This window comes from Amblyomma mixtum, chromosome 3 (assembly GCF_055824585.1).
Source record: "Amblyomma mixtum isolate Tamu chromosome 3, ASM5582458v1, whole genome shotgun sequence".
NCBI lineage: Eukaryota > Metazoa > Arthropoda > Arachnida > Ixodida > Ixodidae > Amblyomma > Amblyomma mixtum.
The window spans coordinates 344,197,106-344,209,265 of NC_143014.1; the positions used below are offsets into that span (position 1 = coordinate 344,197,106).

The following is a 12,160-nucleotide window of genomic DNA, read 5'->3' on the forward strand; positions in this document are numbered from 1 at the left end:
GGAGTTGTCGACAGAAATGTCACGCTTTTCAATTGGTCAAAATGCTCGTGACGTCACAGCGCGCGCATTTCAAATGGGGCCAATTGTACTTTGGCTAGTAACCATGCAACCAATTAAAGGGATCGTATAGTGATGCTCCAACTAGGTGGGACTGAGTTTAGTTAATTGCTTAATTAATCAATTAGCTTAATTAAGATAGAGGAGAATCAAGAGGTCAGAAGAAAGAGGAAAAGAGAAGAAAGACGCGCGTCGCAGCAACAACCGCGTCCGCGGAAGCAGACGTTGCTGAAAAAACAGATAAGCAGTCCGAAACCGCGTTCGCTCCACCACCACCCACTTCCCCACCTAGTTCGACGTTGCCCGTTTCGACGTTTCTCGTTTCATATACATTGTGTCGAACATCATAGACAGTTCCAACATTTGACAGGTGAATGACAGAACACGATGGATATAATTACAATAATGTAAATATCAAATAGCCTAATTAATCTTTCTAGTCAGACCACATAAATCAATAAAACTGAGTACGAAATTGGTCGAGTTAGGGAATCGAACCAGGGTCTCCGGAGTTCGACAGTAGCACGCCTAGCCACTCCGCCATGCCAGCTGAATGGTTTGGAATGAACAAAGGCGCGTCTAGCTAATACGGCGTCTTCGTTCACTCCCATCTTCCCCCCTTCCCTTACGGCGAGGTTCACGTGTCCACCCAGATATGCGCGAGAGAGATACATTTACTTTCCTCAAAAATAAATTTACCGTCCAGCAAGACGTACAACCGAATGGGCGGTGGCGTTCTGTGGACTCCCTAGCAGCGTTGCAAGACGATGTCGCGTTCCACTCTTACAGGCGAAGCTTAACATCTTAATCATACATCAGTGACACAAGCAGACCGCCAATGGACGCGCCATTCGCTGGCAGCACTTGAATCATCATTCACAACCACATTCGTGGCAGAATGCTGTACTCAGGCTTTCGCCTTTCACCACTTTAGTCGCCAAAGTGTCTCCTAATTTTTTCTTCTTTCTAATCAATTATCCATAAAAATAATCACCTTATTAAGCTCTTAATAGTGAACACCACAAATTATTTAAAAAAAATACACCGCCTACGCTCCTTGGTTTCGGTGACTGCTGGCGGGGACAGTGGGAGTCAGATATAAGCCGCCGATTAGAGAACTCAAGATACTGCAGTCCGTGAACAGCGTAACGAAGCTGCCCTTTAGCGACTGGCATTCATTTTTCTTATAAGGAGAACAATTTCAGGGCATCAACATAACTCAAAATCACTTCAGCGCAGTTAGATTTCATTGAAGTAGCATCTTTCTGTGCGTAGTCACTATCGCAACCCCGCGAGCGCACAGATTTCCGCATTGCCTCTGTGTAATCGCTATTTGTTATTTTTTTCTAGGTATAGTACCACTGCTGCATTACCGCCTTTCTTTGCTTATTTCCGTCGCATGCAGGAAAGAATGATTGAATCCTTAAAAAAAAGAGTCAACTTATATTGCTTTGTTTTGTAATAATAGGAATAATATGTGGGGTTTAACGCGTCAGAGAGGCGCGGAGTCTATTCCCTTACAAAAATGGATATCAACTTTCTTTAGAATTTGTATTAACATTCTATTGACTCTAGTAACCTTGTAGTAACTTTTACATTCTATCAACAATTGTTCATACAACGTTGATAGAAGTTACTTCTTTGTATGTACTCCTGTCAATAGAAAGTTACTAGAAAATAATTTTTACATTCTATGTACCTTTGTCAATACAATGTTGGTAGACTGTTACTTCTTTGTATTTACTCCTGTCAATAGAAAGTTACTAGAAAAGCTGGGTGCAGTTTGACACGTTGAGAGAAGTAAATGAACAAACTGCATGGTGTTCGAGGTGATTAACGCTATCTTGTTCGCATAATCGTGACATCTTACCTGATTGCATGGTGGAATCTGTTGCAGCTAGTCAACAATTTCACTATATCGAAAAGCGACCAACATTATTCGCAGCAAATGCGTTTGGAATGTAATCAGGATATGGGAAAACGTTTTAAAACAGAAGATATATTCCATTTTAATACTTTATGTTCTTTACGGACTGCTGTGAGCAGAAATACTCTAGAAAGTGACAAAACATTTTTGGTCATGCGAATATATGCCTCAAATCATGTACTGTAGGCGAACACTTCAAAGCTATGAAAACAACCTTGAACACGAAACAAACATTACACTCACATTCCCTTAGCCAAGCATATTCTATTAACATTCGTTGATAGGAAGTTCATACAATTTCCTTACTGCTTTCTATGTACTGCTGTCAGTAGAAACATACTATAGACACCGACAGAACGTTTTATAATGAGAATAAATGCCTAAATTAATTAAGTACTCTAGCCTAACATGTCAATGCAACTAAAGCAACCTTGAACACGAAACAAACATTTGCAGTCATATTTTCTAGGGCATATTTTATCAACATTTGTTGATAGAAAGTTCATACAATTTTCTTACTGCTTATATACTGCTGTCAATAGAAATATACTACGAACCGAGAAAGCATTTTGGTGATGCGAATAAACAAATAAAAGCCAAAAATAATCAAGTACTGTAGCCGACAACTTCAAACCGGCAACTTAACTAACCTTGAAGACGAGACAAAAATTTGCAATCACATTCCCATAGCCGAGCACGCTGTGGATTTTTAGAAATTTCAGTTCAATTTTCTCAATACTAGATTTACTGCTTTCGCATTTTCGAGTGCGGGGAAAAGGGCAAAGTTCATAACAGAACATTTATCCCGAAATTCAGAAACGTGCTTTGAATTGAAGACATTTAGTGACAATTTTTGATTGTATAAAGTCTACGAAAAAAGTTACCAGCAAACGAAATAATTTTGGTACAAAGTGAATGAATTCATAGAATACTCAAGTATTATTGCCTTGCACTTCAAGGAAATTAAAAGAACTTTAAGAAAAAATAGGAGCTAGTGACATATTGTGTTACATAAGCGCAATGATGACTTCGTTACAGCGAATCAGTTTCGCTGATGGCTCATTCTACACGAAAACAATGCTTTCTGCTGCGTATTCGTCCTTAAATTCTGTACTCTGGCAGTCATTAAACAGATTTAACATTTCAGAACTAAGAAAGAATTTCAGCAGAGCTGTACAACAACTCTGCCAATTCGAAACACGTTGGTGTTGATATTGTTGTAATTCTTGATAGGTCATATTTTAACGTGCAGTTCAACAGTGATGTACCGTACGACGGTGCTAAAACACACTAGCATTAAGAGCGTTTCGCTCTGAGGTTTCAGAGGGATTATTGTTGCGAGCTACAAAAAAATTCAAGTTTAGCATATTGCACCGATGTGTTTCCACACTCATTGAATGACACGTTCTCGCTAGCCCAAATGGCGCCCAAATTATATCACCAGCTTCCTGAACCTGCACCGCAAGCACACTTTCCCTGCACACTGCCCGCCATGCAAAAGTGCCCGGTGCACTATGCCACTCCACGTGGGAGCGCCCATTTAAACCCTCGCACTACCCTCCTCCTCGAGCGACCAGCAATGGCTGATCGCACGGGACTGAAAAACCTCACGCGAAAAGGGCCGCACCGCTTCGCGCTCTGAGTAAATTCTGTGTAACGTGTGCAGGCTTACAGCTTCGAGAACTCAAGTTGCTTCGTTCCTCAGCGACTGTACATGCGAAATTTCAGGCAAGGCAATATTAATTTTTATTCATGTTCGGCGGCCGATACTATAAAGAGAAGTATAGAGAAACAAAACAGGTAACAGCGGCCCGCTGTACTCAACTGCGGTAACAAGGACTTTGCATGAGGAAGGTGCACGGCAATTGGAGCACTATAAGCCCTCATTCTTCACTTGTTACATTTTTCGGTAGTACTGAGCCACAGAGGAGCTTCCAGTATGGAAAAATCTAGGGTGAGAGCAGCCCCCACTTTGAGCACCGCTAAAACACAGGCGCAGTGCCTCTTCCGCATCTTCACTTGCATCTCCTTCAACGCAAACACGGTACGAAGCTGTGGCGAGGGAAAACGTGGTGAGAGCTGTATTTTCTATCTTCCCGTAATGCAATGACTAAGGAATCCTGGAATAAAGTGTTGGGTTTTAACGTAGTCATACGGAGTAGACGCGCGAAAGCATGTGTTCAGTCTTCGCCTTTTCTTACTGCCATCAGCGGACGTGAGGCCGAGCCGAGGACCGCCTAAGGCAGAGGCAAAAAGCAATCAAGGAAGCACACACAAAGACTACGGTAGCGCGACTGTCGGCGGGGCTCGCTCGAGCATAGAGCGTGCAAGGTGTCCAATGACGTGATATAAACACACACAAAACAGAGGCGATGCTGCAGCGCAGCCTTGAAAGTTTCGCGCGTCACGCTAGAGCGGCGTGCGAACGCTCGTGTTCCCTAGGTACACACACGTACACTAAATCGCATGAGCCAAGCTGTGTAGAGTACGCTAAGCCACACAATATGCGAAAATAAAAATCGAAACCAGTAGCGTTTGGCAACATCATCATCATTCCTTATTCTGCGACGCAGTTACGGGGAGCTGAGTTATAGCCTTAGAACTAGGCAGACAGTGCAGCCGTGCAGCGGCTGCGGCTTTCCTGGCCCCAGATGCGTCGCCTGTAGCTGCCTGGCATGCTGCCCGGTTTTCCAAGCTTTCGTTCGTAGCGCCGCCAGAAACAGATGCTTGTGAGTAGTCGCATTTTTTCACCGCAATCATTCCAATTTGCTGACTTTGTAATTGAAACAAAATATTTTGTCGTTTAGTGCAACAAGTTTGTGGCAAAAAGGGCTTTATCAATTCTTTTTTTAACGCGTGTAAAGTTAGGCGACATTATCGTCACCTTTCCGTTCGCTGGCGGCGGATTGCGAGTCTCATGTTGGCCGCGTTCTACACTATCTTTTTTAGGACGCTGAAACGACTCTTTGTTGGCGGGGTGCGACGGTTGTGATGTGGGTGCGTTTCTTCGGTTTGTTTGTCTTAAATGTGCGGCCTCGTTAGTGTTGTGGTAGTGTGACTGAACTCGGAAGGTGACAGATGGCTCCAGTGCTGCGGAAGACGTTCTTACGCGCACGCAGTGCTCAAAAACTGCTCTGACGTACTGCACGCAACCACGCCGAGAGCGGCCGGCGCCCGATGCCCGATAGAAGAAACGGCTTGCCGTGAACGTTGACAAATGTAAGTACAGAACTGGAAAATGACTTCTGCGATATGTCGGGGGTATGATTGAGGGCTGCGAATGCATTTGGGTTGGTCTTCACGTCTTGTTCGCAGTGAGGTGCAAAATGCGGGCACCACGCGATCGTTTGCAGAGAGAAGGTGTTCTGACACGCTCGCTTGCCAACTATGCAACTTTTAACCCGCCGCCTCACGCTGTTTGCGGCAGCTCCTCGGCGCAGGAGTTATGTGATAGAATTTGGTTGCACGCCCAGAACTATGGGGTGCTGCTTGATTCGTTATTCCGACTGAACAGGAGCAGCGCGTGAAAAGGAGACCATAAGAACGAAAAGTGCTTGTAGCGGCGTGCGTCTTTTGATTCTGCTGCCTGAGTGTTTACTGGATAAGGAGCATTGCCCGTTCTACGTCGCAGTCACATCAAGTGCTGTGTTTCTTGATAGTTCTGGTCAACGAAACGACGATTAAAAATAGCAGAACCATTCCATTGCAGTGCAGCTGAGGTAATCGCACAATGGAAGGTTTGTTGTCATTTTATTTTTTTACGTTCACTACATTTATGTCATTCCCCCATTTTCAGTCTGAAGCGATAAAAATATAACGTGATTCGCGAATAATAGCTTTAAGAAAAGTATGACAAGCTTTGTAAACCATTTTTTTGCTAACTATTGGAGGCATAGGTAATTAATAATTAGCCTCCACTCATGAACACATTGGACTGAACAGCTAGAGGTTTTAATGGGATGTGCCTTCTGTGATGTTTATGAAAGCATAGCTCTAATGCTGCCTTTCTTCAAATGCACCCGCAGTCAAGCCCTGTACAGCTGCTCCACCGGTATCATCACGCTACTTTTGCACCAGCTTTCATCTGTCATCGAGCCAATGCTACCTCAACCAGAGGCAAATGACATCAAGACCTGCTGGTTCAGCCTATCAGCCATTGACACTGGATATCAAGCATGTGCCACTTGTAAAAGGATAGGTAGACAAGTGGGTATATTTTCCTTGTCTTTTTTAGCCTGCCAAAAATCTTCTGGTCCAGGCTCCCTCTCTCTTTCGTTTTTTTTTCTTTTAAAAGAGGACCAAGAGAAAGGGAAAAGATATTGCGGGCGTCATGAAAGCACTCCCCTAGTCAAGTGCATTGTGTTATAGTGTGAAATGCTTTCTATAGCTTTTTCCCTCATGCCTCTCGTGCTTGGAAATCTTGACCACTGTATAGACCAAATTAAAACAATTATCTGCTTCATGACCTTTATACAGCAGTCTAAATGCAGCAAATAAATTTTATAGGTTTACTTCAGCAGTACCTACCTCTTACAAGGTATGGCATGTTTGAAGTGAACCAGTGATGTGATAGGCATGGCCTAACGGGCAATGCATAATTGAATATTGGCGTTCAAGTGGAGCACTCTGCTTTAGAAGCATATTTGTTGCTAGCATCAATAATTGATACCTTACCAGGTTATCCTTGCATTACATGAAACCCTGCAAAGCTTATATTTTAGCTGTACAGAAGAAAGGTGCTTATTCGATGTCATGAGCATTGCTGAGGTTTTCTTTCACACTCCCTTTGTCACAACTGACTGCACTGTACAGTTGAAATGCATTTGGAATTGAGTATTGGTGCATTGTTTTTTTTATTCATGCCGACGTTCAGTTACTGATTGCATTACACTAGCTGAGCCTAAGTCAACAAATATTGCTGTGACCTTAACAAGACCCCTGGCTTTACTTGAACCGATGCATTTGATGTTGCCTTTCTCCCGTGCCATCAAGGTTTGTAATAAGCTGTGTAAATAACTTATTTTCTTTCTCGAGGTATTTATTGCTGCAATTAGTGACAGGTAATTTCCTAAAGAACAACCTAAGTGCACATTTTTATTTTCTTTGGAACACTTGTTTGCTTGTTTCCCTTGTTTTCTTAACTTAAACAGATATGAGCAGGCCTCAGCACTAGAGGGATGTGCTGCGGGACAAATAAAAAACTACCAGTCCAGCTGCTCCCTTAGGGGCACGTTTCTGAGGCTTTTATCGCTTGTAGTTCTATGCAGCTTTACTTACAAGTATTGTATCTGACGCAGTGTGTGCCTTAATATTTTGATTCATTTGCTTTAGAGTGTGCCACTCTTGCCCTGACGAACTTGCTCACCTTTGTACTCTTTGTTCATACATTTTCCCCTAACACCTGGTATAGCTCCAAATGATACATTATCTACAGCAACATGTGCATTATATTGCAATGTCTTTGTGCCATCACTTTTGAAAACAAAAGCTGCCTGAATTTTTGTGCAGACAAATCAGAAACACAAAATAATTTTTATATTTTATGGCCTGCATGTTATCTTCATATGACTGGAATGGCTAAATATCTCTTCGTGGTAGCCTAATTTGGTCATCATCATCATCAGCCTGACTACACCCACTGCAGGGCAAAGGCCTCTCCCATGTCTCTCCAATTAACCCTGTCCTTTGTCACTTGCCGCCACTGTATCCCCGCAAACTTCTTAATCTCATCCGACCACCTAACTTTCTGCCGTCCCCTGCTGCGTTTGCTTTCTCTTGGAATCCACTCCGTTACCCTTAAGGACCAGCGGTTATCTTGCCTTCGCATTACATGCCCTGCCCAAGCCCATTTCTTCTTCTTGATTTCAACTAAGATGTCATTAACCCGCGTTTGTTCCCTCACCCACTCCGCCCTCTTCCGATCTCTTAACGTTACACCTATCATTTTCCTTTCCATAGCTCGCTGCGTTGTTCTTAACTTAAGCTGAACCCTCTTTGTTAGCCTTCACGTTTCTGCCCCATAGGTGAGTACCGGTAGGATACAGCTGTTGTATACTTTTCTCCTCAGGGATATTGGTAAGCTACCAATCATGATCTGAGAGAATCTGCTATATGCGCTCCACCCCATTCTTATTCTTCTAGTTATTTCCCTCTCATGATCCGGATCTGCGGTCACTACCTGCCCTAAGTAGACATATTCTCTTACTACTTCCAGCACCTCGCTACCAATTGCAAACTGCTGTTCCCTTGCTAGGCTGTTGAACATTACTTTGGTTTTCTGCATGTTAATTCTTAGCCCCACCGTTCTGCTCTGCCTGTCTAACTGGTTGATCATGCTTTGCAGTTCTTGTCCTGAGTGGCTTAGCAAGGCCATGTCATCAGCGAATCGCAAATTACTCAGGTATTCTCCATTAACTCTTATCCCTAACTGTTCCCATTCCAGCCCCGGAATACCTCCTGTAAGCAGGCATTGAAGAGCATTGGCGAGATCATGTCTCCCTGCCTGACACCTTTCCGTATTGGAATTTTATTGCTGACTTTATGAAGAACTATAGTAGCTGTGCAATCGTTATAAATATCTTCCAATATTTTCACATAACACTCTTCCACACCCTGATTCCGCAATGCCTGCATGACAGCTGAGGTTTCCACTGAGTCAAATGCTTTCTCGTAATCAATGAAGGCTATATATAGGGGTTGGTTATATTCCGCGCATTTTTCTATCACCTGATTGGTAGTGTGAATGTGGTCTATTGTCGAGTATCCTTTACGAAAGCCTGCCTGATCATTTGGTTGACTAAAGTCCAAGGTTTTCCTGACTCTATTAGCGATTACCTTAGTAAATACCTTGTAGGCAACGGACAATAAGCTTTTTGGTCTGTAATTCTTCAAGTCATTGACGTCTCCTTTCTTATGAATTAAGATAATGTTAGCGTTCTTCCAAGCTTCTGGTACTCTCGAGGTCACAAGGCACTGCGTATACAGGGTGGCTAGTTTTTGTAGCACAATCTCTCCTCCATACTTCAACAAATCTGCTGTTACCTGATCCTCACCAGCTGCTTTCCCTCTTTGCATTGCTCCTAAGGCTTTCTTTGCTTCCTCCTTCGTTACTGGCAGGATGTCCCATTGCTGTGCTCGACTGCCTCCCTCAGTAACTTGATGATTACATTCGCTACTGTATAGATTTGTGTAGAATTCTTCGGCTAATTCAACTATCTTATCCATATTGCTGATGACATTGCCCTGTTTGTCTTTTAGCGCATACATCTGGTTTTTACCTATGCCCAGTTTTCTCCTCACTGATTTTAGGCTACCTCCGTTCCTTAGAGCATGCTCGATTTTCTCCACGTTAAACTTTCTTATGTCGGCTACCTTGCGCTTATTTATTAACTTCGATAGATCTGCTAGTTCTATCCTGTCTGTGGAGTTAGAAGTCCTCATGCTTTGGCGTTTCTTAATCAGATCTTTAGTCTCCTGAGATAGCTTGCTGGTATCCTGTCGAACCATCCTACCACCTACTTCTGCGGCGCACTCTGTAACGATAGCTGTAAGATTATCATTCATTGTTTCAACACTGCGGTCGTCTTCTTCAGTTAAAGCGGAAAATCTGTTTTGCAGCGACAGTCTGAATTCCTCTACCTTCCCTCTTAATGCTAACTCGTTAATAGCCTTTCGCTTCACCAGTTTCCTCCGTTCCCTCTTCAAATCTAAGCTAACACGAGACCTTACCATTCTGTGGTCGCTACAACGGACCTTACCGAGGACCTCCACATCCTCTACGATGCCAGGGTGTGCACACAGTATGAAGTCTATTTCATGTTTAGTCTCACCATTGGGGCTCTTCCACATCCACTTCCTGTTTGCTCGTTTGCGGAAGAAGGTATTCATAATCCGTAAACTATTTCTATCTGCGAACTCTACTAATAACTCTCCCCTACTGTTCCTAGAACTTATAGTCACCTACCGCCTTGTCTCGAGCCTGCCTAATTAGGTGTAACACGTTAATGTCAGTTCCTGTGAATATCATTCAGTCTTCGAATGTGGGGGCAGAATTGAACACAACAGCATGTTATAGCTTTTTCTTGTTCAAGGACGCATTACATTCAGTTCTAGTCTTGTGACTGCTGCTTATGCTATTACTCAGCAGCCTTATCAAACTCACTCGGAGTGCTGCATTTTGGTGCACATTTAACTGATTGTTGCTGCTCCGTGTTTGATTCTATTAGAAGTTACTATAACTGTATACTTTGAATGTTTTCAAGTGCAGTTCTCTTGCTGCTGCATTCTGCCATGGAGAAGGCTACCTGTTCGTGCACACGTCTCATCACTAGGACGCTACCTCTTCCACTGGTGATGCAGACAAGTAACGACAGGGTTAATTGGAGAGGCATGGGAGAGGCCTTTGCCCTGCAGTGGGCATAGTCAGGCTGATGATGATGATGAACAACAAGCAGGCTGCCTGATATTGAGGACAAGTGTCAGGATAGTGCACCAACAAAGTCTCTTAAGCATTTCTGTGCTGATGCATTTTTATTAAAATCAGCTCATAGCTTAATATCTACATCCATGGGGACATTTAGCATATGTTTGGCATTTGTTTGACTTTTAATTCGCTAGTGTTTGCAGCCTTTAATGTTGGTCTTAAGACAGTGTAAGCATTGTTTCACTGTGTGGGATTTTTTAGCTGTTTTGGAGAGATGTGTGTGTATGCATGCAGTTTTTTTCCACGGGTTTGTTACGTGGCTCATGGAACTTTCATGTTACAGAAGAAATTATTTCGTTTTTGTGTTGTACAGGAAAGTGAGCAGTATTTATATGCACCAGGTGTTTCAGGGAAGAATAAGTAGTTTTCAAAAATATGGCTTTTGCTGCATAATATTACCAGTGTTAGCAGACACCAGAAAGCCGGTGAGGTGTATTTAGTAAGCTGGTTAACTAATTTCTGATAATTAACTTTTTAACTAACACAGGTTTGCAACTGGTTGCAGTTAGAGACTTTTAGCCAGTTGTTCGTAGTAGCCATATCAGTTTCTGGAATGTACAAAACATGATTACTTTCGCCACTGTGGCTCGACAAAATTTGGCTGCATCGTGCGAAAATACATGCGCTTTTGAAAGCACACAGGGAAAGAAACCCCTCCAGTGCATGTAACTGCTACAAATCTCTAATGGCAACTAGACGCCTAACTCTGATAGTGAAGGAATCATATTCTTAGCAGTAAGAAACACACACAACACCAAGACACACACACACACACAGGACACCTGCTAGACTTCAACTATCTTTACTGGACACTTGTACAACATAAATATGTATCACTGAGCACACGCAGGTGCCTCGTCATCCGCAACAGGTCTAACTACGCCCTGCCCTCTCCTGCAAGGCATACGGTTGCGCCGATAAACAATCTCTTTTTCTGCCAACACCAGGGAGGGAGTGCTTACACATGTCACCCGCCTCTTGAATACGAAAGACTTCGATAATTTTTCTTTCTTTTTTCTCGGCTCCCAGGCCTTTCGTATTCAAGAGGCGGGTGACATGTGTGTAAGCACTCCCTCCCTGGCATTGGCAGAAAAAAGGATTGTTTATCGGCGCAACCGTATGCCTTGGAGGAGAGGGGAGGGCGTAGTTAGACCTGATGCCGATGACGAGGCACCTGCGTGTGCTCAGTGATACATATTTATGTCGTACAAGTGTCCAGTAAAGATAGTTGAAGTCTAGCGGGTGTCCTGTGTGTGTGTGTCTTGGTGTTGTGTGTGTTCTTACCGCTAAGAGTATGATTCCTTCAAGCCGTTACCAACTAGCCCAACTTAATGTTTTAACAAAGTTTCTGATAGTGAAAAGGTTCATTAATAAAAATTAGCTAACCAGCTTATTACGTAAGACTCTTCACAAGTTTTCTGGTGCCTGCCAACACTGGTAATACTATGCTGAAAAAGCCATACATTCATCTAAAAATACCTGTTTTTTGAAAATTACTTAGTCTTCCCTGAAACACCTCGTATATATGTAAGAAAAACCTAACGGGATTTAATTGACGATGTTTTGGTTGGAGGGCCAGTCGTTTTCAAGTGTACTACAGCATTTGAAGAGCACAGCTTTTGTTTCGAATGCTATACTATACTCGAAAAAGGCTGGTCGTCCAGCCGAAACATCGTGAATTAAAACCTGTTATG

General features: G+C 43.0%; 1 long non-coding RNA gene across 1 annotated transcript; it reads left to right on the plus strand.

Moving 5' to 3' along the window:
• The first annotated feature begins 4,988 nt into the window (after positions 1–4,988).
• On the plus strand, positions 4,989–11,240 carry LOC149356197 (uncharacterized). The gene is made up of 3 exons (XR_016289799.1): positions 4,989–5,203; positions 6,010–6,190; positions 10,251–11,240. It is a non-coding gene; the product is annotated as an uncharacterized LOC149356197 (long non-coding RNA).
• Positions 11,241–12,160: the final 920 nt, after the last annotated feature.